We start from the raw sequence: 7,561 nt of genomic DNA, 5'->3' as shown, positions 1-7,561 counted from the left end.
TAAAAAAATTCCTTTTAAGTATTTGTGGTGGTTTGAGTAAGACTAGGCTCTATAGGCTCATATGTTTGAGTGCCTGCTCCCCACTTAGTAGAATTGTTTGAGAAGGATTAAGTCATCTGACCTTGTTGGAGAAAGTGTTTACTAGAGATGAGTCTTGAGGTTTCAAAGCCCATGCCTGCAGGTTCTGTCCCTCTCTCTCTTCTTACCGGCCACGTATTAGTATATAGGTTTTTAGATATTGTCCCAACACCATGTTCTTCATCATGATGATCATGGAGTAACCCTCAGAAAGTTACTCAGGCCACCATCTAAATGGTGTTTTCTCACAGCAATAGAATAGTAACTAAGACAGTATTCTAGATTTGTTATTCAGTCTCAGTTCCCAATTCCTTTTTGCTAGTGCCATAATTTGTTTCATAGTGCATATTATGTTATGTTATGGAAGTCTCCAAATGTTTCCTAGGCATGAACAGAGCCATTGTCAGTTATGCCAGCTGTCATCTTTGTGTTTTCCACTTGGAGATTTTACATACTTTTGTGTGTTTAGTCACAAGTTGAAAAAGAATGTGTTATATTTTCTTGGCTTATATTACATAGAATTAATTGTTATATTTTATTATTTTATGATGTATCATTAGTATAGTTTCAATGAACATCTATCTCTATATAATATACATTATTTGTCTGAAACTTCATGTCTAAAAGTATAGAACTTTTACTTTTTCTTCTATCATAATCCATCAGTATAAGTTTAAATTGAGCTAATATTGTTTGTGTACTATGTGCCTAATATTTTGTATGTATGTCATGTTAGGGGTAGAACCCAGATAACTGGATATGCTAGACAATTGCTCTACTAAAATCTAGCCAGTCCCACATTTATGACTCTTTAACATATGTTTACAGCTATGACTTGTCAAAATTCTTGAGAGAAACACAGCTAAATTCAGTATGTATTCTTTGGAAAAGAATTCATCAGTGCCACCCACCTCCACAAAGAAACAATGAAAACATAAATATCAATATTCTTACTGAGAGTCACATATGTTACCTAAATCACACATTCGAAAGGACAACATGGGGCTAATGAGATGCCTCACTTAGTAAGAGCTAGATGATCCCTGGGATCTTCATAGTAGAACTTATCTCCACACAGGAAGTATGGTGCACATGTGCTCCTCCTACTCACAAAGTAAGATGCCTTGGTGGCAGTTAAGAGAGAGCATTTACCTTGTACCGAACCTGGGTTTGATTTCAGTATGTACCTGAGAACTCTCAACCTATGCCTTCTTCTGACCTTCATCAACACTAGGTATGGATCTAGTACATACATAATATATGTGAACCAAATATTCATAATCAAAAATGAAGACCTTGAATGAGACCTCATAGAGTTACATTGTTTTATTTATTTTTTATTCAATAGGTATGGATCTTAAATTTTATGTACTTATATTTCTATTAATATATTGAAGAAACAAAAAAAAAAAGATCCCAAATGAGATTGACATGGAATCTTGAAGTTGTGGGTACTTAAAAGCTTTAATATAGAATTCTATGATTTTAAATGAAAACATTCAATATTTTATCCAAAGCATTAAAAATAAACATATTGGAATAATTTCAACTAGAATGAAAAAATATCTAGGTTAGTTTATTTTTTCCTGTACAGCAGCACTCATATTCAAGTAACTTAGGAGATATGTCACCACTAGATTCTTTTCTATCTAGCATTTTTAGGAAATCTAGGATAACCCTATATTTAACCATTTATGTAGTCCTTTATCTACAGAATAAATTTTGGTATTTGTTTTACATTATAGAGCCACATTGGTGTGGTTTTTAATATAATACACAGTGTGTATATTTGTAGATATCTGATGAACTAAATTTTCTGAGGGACATATAGTAATAATATACACATCAAAAGGTGATTTAGAGCTGCAACCCACCAGAGAGGAGGAGCTTGAAACATGTCTTTTGATAGTCTTTTTTATTTAATCTAATCTGAAGCTCTTGCAATAAACTACACCCACACTTGTGTTTTGAGACAGGGTTTCTCTGTGTAGCCCTTGCTGTCTTGAACTCGCTCTGTAGACCAGGTTGGCCTTGAACTCAGAGAACTACCTGCCTCTGCCTCCCATGTGCTGGGTTAAAGGCATGTTTTATTACTACTCAGAATTTTAGTACATGTTTAAAGATTTATTTTTATTCAATTGTATATGTGTGCACATATATTATGTACATATAGTCCAAGATGCTGTGGAGACCAGAAGAGGTTGCTGCATGCCTTGCAGTTGGCTTACAGGGAGTTTTGAATAACTCGCTTTGGGTGCTGGGAACTGAATGTAGGTCCCTCTGCAGAACTAGCAAATGCTCTCATTCACTGAGCCACATTTCTGACTCCATGAATTTTTTAAGAGAACAGATAAAATAAATGCAAATAACTAATTTTTATACACTGTTTATTATGTTTCTCAGACTTGATGTGGACCAATTAATTCCATACTTACAATGCTAGCATACTATTAGTACCATCCATAGTTTAAGAAACAATAACTGATGCACACAGATTAAGTGGCTAACTCCAGTTGTCTGGTAAGGTAACAAGCAAATAAACATAGGCTCTAAAACTATCTTAGGACAAGATGCCTTTAAATCCATTTGGACAAAGACAGTATATAATTATGTAAGGGTCCCTCATAGTGTCATACACACCTGAAAGCCAGTGTTAGGAGATAAAAGCAGCCACAGAACATAAGTGTGCTTCTAGGCACTGGTTTTATTCTTTTACATTTAAAACTCCTAAAAGCTTATCAATGCAAATACAAGAATGTCTATAATTTCAGGAACATTTGCTAGAGTATTTCTGATAGTTTCAAAGATAAGTGATTAGGATGGGTCTGGTTCTTGATATTATTTAATCCTCATAACAATCATATAATATCAATAAGGTATTGACCTATTTCACAGACAAGGATATTATATACTCAGCTCTTAAGCCAGCTTTGTTAGATTGAAAAACCTATATATTTATATATCATATTGCTGTTTATATTCAATTATTTAAGAGCTATCTCCTTAGAATTTCTGTAATTAAAGTGCTCTGCTCAGTTTTATTTGTTTGTTTTTGAGATAAGATCCAGGTAGGTCTCTTATTATGTGTCTGAGGTTTGCCTTGAACTCCTGATCTCTATGCTCGGTTTGCTAAGTGCTGTAATTAAGAGACATACACTTCTATGCACGGTTAACACTCACTAGTTTTGATCAGCTTTCTTTATTTTTGTGGGCATGTGGAAGCAAGAAGACAAGCTTTGGTGTCTTTCCTTTGGCCTGGAACTCACCAGTTAGGCTAGGCTTGCTCTTTGGCAAGCCCTGGAGATTGCCTATCCAGGATTGGTCTGCATTTTATATGGGGGGGGGTCCCCTCCTGCTTGCTTATCAAGGACTTTACCCACTGAGCCACCTCATAAGCTTAGCTTTACCCTCATGAGTTACCCATAACAGGCTTCAAGTTTAATAATTCCTAGTGTCTGAAAATGAGGGGTCATATTCACAGGAGCCGAGACCCATACATTTTCAGCATCTGCTCATTCATTGTGCCAGCAGAGACAATGTATCCTAGATCATCCTTCATGTCTTCAATGTCTCATTTACTGTAAACAAATCCTCACTTTACACCCACATCTCTTCTTAGACTGGTACACATGAGTGTACATTTTTATATGTGTGCATATGTAAGTGGAGGCCAGAAGTTGAAGTCAACTGTTGCCCTTGGTCTTTCTTCATTTTTTTTTTCCTTTTTTGAGACAGGGTGTCTTTATTAAACTTACTGATTTCTAGACTTGAGTTGCAGGCATCTATCTGTCTCAAACTTGAAGTAAATGCATGGAGCTGTACCATGTTTTTAGGTGGGTGTTATGACTCTGGTTTACAGTCCTCATGCATTCATGACTACGATATCTTTTGGCATGTGTACATTACGTACAAAGAAGTTTTAGTACAGTTGTATTAAGCCATTGATTTATCCTCAGTCTGATAAAATTGTGCCTTTTCCTTTGTCTTCTCAGATTGGCCAAGTTAGGGTTGATTTTATTTTTCAAACTCTAAATTTTACAAAAGTCTCTCATCTGATTTCTGAGAAATCAAGTAAACATCCAGTATGATTTTTTAAAGCAGTGGGTATTTCACCAAGGTCTTCATTCTAATATGATTAGAGTCAGTCTCTTTATCAAATGATTTGGTGCTTTTAAACATCTATGCTCCATCTGCTCATGGTCATTGAAATATATTTTCCATGGCTGATTATAGTTTGCTAGGTAATCTAACTAAATGAATATGGTTTGAATAAAAATGCTCCCCCATTACGAATGGCATTATTAGGAGTTCTGGTCTTATTAGAATAGGTGTGATGTTGTTGGAGGAAATGTGTAGCAGTTTACCTCATGTTGTCTGCAGATGTGGAACTCTCAGCTCCTTGTGCAGCAAGCACCATGTCTGCCTGCAGGCCTCCTTGTTATCCACTATGCTGAAAATGGACTAAGCCTCTGAAACTGTAAGTTAGCCCCAATTAAATGTTTTCCTTTATGAGAGTTGCCATTGTCATGGTGTCTCTTCACAGCAATAAAACACTAAGACACTAATATAAGCATAATACAATGTATTATCAAAGTTTTGAATAAATTCAAGCTGTTAATAAGTTCTCACAACCAATATACCTATTATGAAAAATGAGGCCAGCGTGGTGGTGGCGCATGCCTTTACTCCCAGCACTTGGGAGGCAGAGGCAGGCAGATTTCTGAATTCAAGGCCAACCTGGTCTACAGAGTGAGTTCCAGGACAGCCAGGGCTACACAGAGAAACCTTATCTTGAAAAACCAACCAACCAACAAACAAACAAAAAACACATATCTTTGCTGGCAGTGGTGGTGCACGTCTTTAATCGCAGGATTTAGGAGGCAGAGGCAGGCAGATTACAAAGTTTGAGGCTACCCTGGTCTACAGAGTGAGTTCCAGGACAGCCAGGGCTATACAGGGAAACACTGTCTCAAAAAACCACCCCCCCAAAAAAAGGGAGAAGGTCCATTCAAGCAGCCCTTTAAGTTGGAAATAAACATTGGAAGGCATTTCTTTATCTCCTATTATTTTCTTTTAACAGTTCTACAGTTTAAATATGGGAACAAATGACTTTCTGGTTTGTAAGGGGAAGGATTCCACTGAGCAATAGATAGACATTTGATGGAAAAATCAATTACCCTCTGCTATTCTTTTCTTTTCAGTGAGGGTAAATTATGTTATACCCTTGGATTTGAGCATTCAATGAGCTAACTGCTTTTATAATCTACAGGGACAGCAAATACAAATGTAGCAACATTGACTGGGACAGAATGATTTTCTTCTTTGTAGCTCATCTACTTCTAGTACTAATGGGGCTGAAGCTGGACTGCCCATTGTGAGAAGAGTCTGCTGCTGTTGCTTGATGAATCTGATGAATGTGGGTGTAGCTTTTCATGCTAGAATTTGAATCACAGCCTTACTTAACGTCTTTGCTCTCTATGGCATGTTTTGAATCAATTTTCAAAGCTTTAGTCTGTGACCTGTGAAAGAGAAAACTAGATAACAGTATCATGTGATTATTTTAAGGAATAAAATTGATGATAGTTTACCATAAGCTCTTACATCAAGAATGTTATCAACAAATATCTTTGTTTGTTTGTTTGTTTGTTTGTTTGTTTTGGAGATAGATTTGTAGCCCTGGATGACCTGGGAAAAAATTAAAAACAAGCCAAACTGCCCAGTACTAAAACCTTTTTTTTATGGGGCCTTGCTCTGTCTGGCCTTTAACTAACAGAGATCTGCTCACCTCTGCCCCCTGAATGCTGGGATTAATGGCATGTGTGACCACACCAGGAAACTATATTTTACTAATTCTTTGTTAATTTTGTGAAATTAATTTTGAACATATTTACCTACCTCTCCAACTTCTGCCCTTAGCTATCTTCTCTACCCACCCATCCTTTCCCATACAAGTTTGAGATTTATTTTTTTCATTCCTCATATAATCCCATTTTGTATTATTCAAGTAGTCTTCGATGTGGAACCTGCCCTGCTGTGTAATCAACCTACTAGGGGTCGCATCCTTAAAGAAAACCAAGCAGTCTTTTCCCCGCAATTACCAAATACCACTAGATCTTCTGCTACTGGTGGGATTTTCTGCTTACTTTCCCTCTTCTGCACAAGAATTCTGTGTGTGTGCACTTGTGCATTTCTTATGCATGTTGTCACAGTCAGTGTCTGTTCATATGTGTTCCCTCCCTGTTGTGTCTGTTTCCTTGTTATCTACCACACATGGCTCTTACATCCTTTCTGCCTCCTTCTTTGTGAATGTGATCCTTAAAGCTTAATGGCTAGGAGTGTTGTGTATGTACTTTAGACTAAGAAATATTAATTTAATGCTAAAATTAATAAAATTTAAATATACTTTTCTTTGTAAGGTATAAAAAAGAAGGAAACATTAAGTACAGTGTACCATTTCTCTTTCTTTATGATGTTTTCTCCCATAAAGAGACATGAAAGTAATTCAATCTCACACTTCCACTGCATGTTGAATGTGTACATGCTTGGCAGTGAAGGCATCTCCCAAGATTTTACAGGACTCAGAATATGTGGGCCTCTATATATTCAAATGTGATAACCAGAATATTCAAATTTTAACTTTTAAATTAGCATAAAAGGAAAAGGCATCTTTGTAGCATTTTCATACTTAGTTTTCTTTGATGCACCTCCTTATGCTTATTATATTTACCTAGCTTCCCGCTTCCCATCCTTGGATCCTTCTGTTAGTAATTCTTTCAATATTGTCTCATATGTGTTCTATTACCCACCTTGCTTCCCTGCACTGAAGCCTGCTTCTCTCATGGATCCCATTCTGGTTTCCTCCCTTCTACTTTCACTCATGTGAAAAGAACAAGCATGTAAAAATTAGAAGGTATGGTTCATAGATAAGAGAGAATGGCAAGTATTTGTCTCTGTTACCTGATTTTATATAATATTACCCGGTTTTATGTATTTTCTTGTAAATTTTACTTTTGTTACAGTTATTGAGAATTCCATTGTGTACATGTAAATTATAGTTATTTATTCATTAATTGGAGGACATTTAGTCTGTTTCCATACCCTAGTTATTGTGAATAAAGCAAAAAATGGACATAGATGAGAAAGTATCTGTGGAGAATGTTTAGTATTTTGAGTGTATGTCCAAGAGTTATGTACAGTATAGCTATGTCATATGGATGTCATATTTTTTCTTAGTATCATGAAGTGGCTTCCCATCATCTTTTAAATCTGATTTTTTTTTAGATTTATTTTTATTTATATTTTATGTGTATGAATACACTGTAGCTGTATAGATGGCCATGGGCTATCATGTGTGTGGCTGCTGTTGATTTCAGGACCTCTACAGGCCCACTCACTCCAGCCCTGTGCTCGCTCCAGCGTAATTTACTGCAGCTGTCTTCAGACACACCAGAAGAGGGCGTCCGATCTCATTACGGGTGGTTGT

The sequence above is a fragment of the Mastomys coucha genome, chromosome X (assembly GCF_008632895.1).
Source record: "Mastomys coucha isolate ucsf_1 chromosome X, UCSF_Mcou_1, whole genome shotgun sequence".
Lineage (NCBI taxonomy): Eukaryota > Metazoa > Chordata > Mammalia > Rodentia > Muridae > Mastomys > Mastomys coucha.
The sequence above is the reverse complement of the archived record's forward strand: the minus strand, read 5'-3'. Positions refer to the sequence as shown.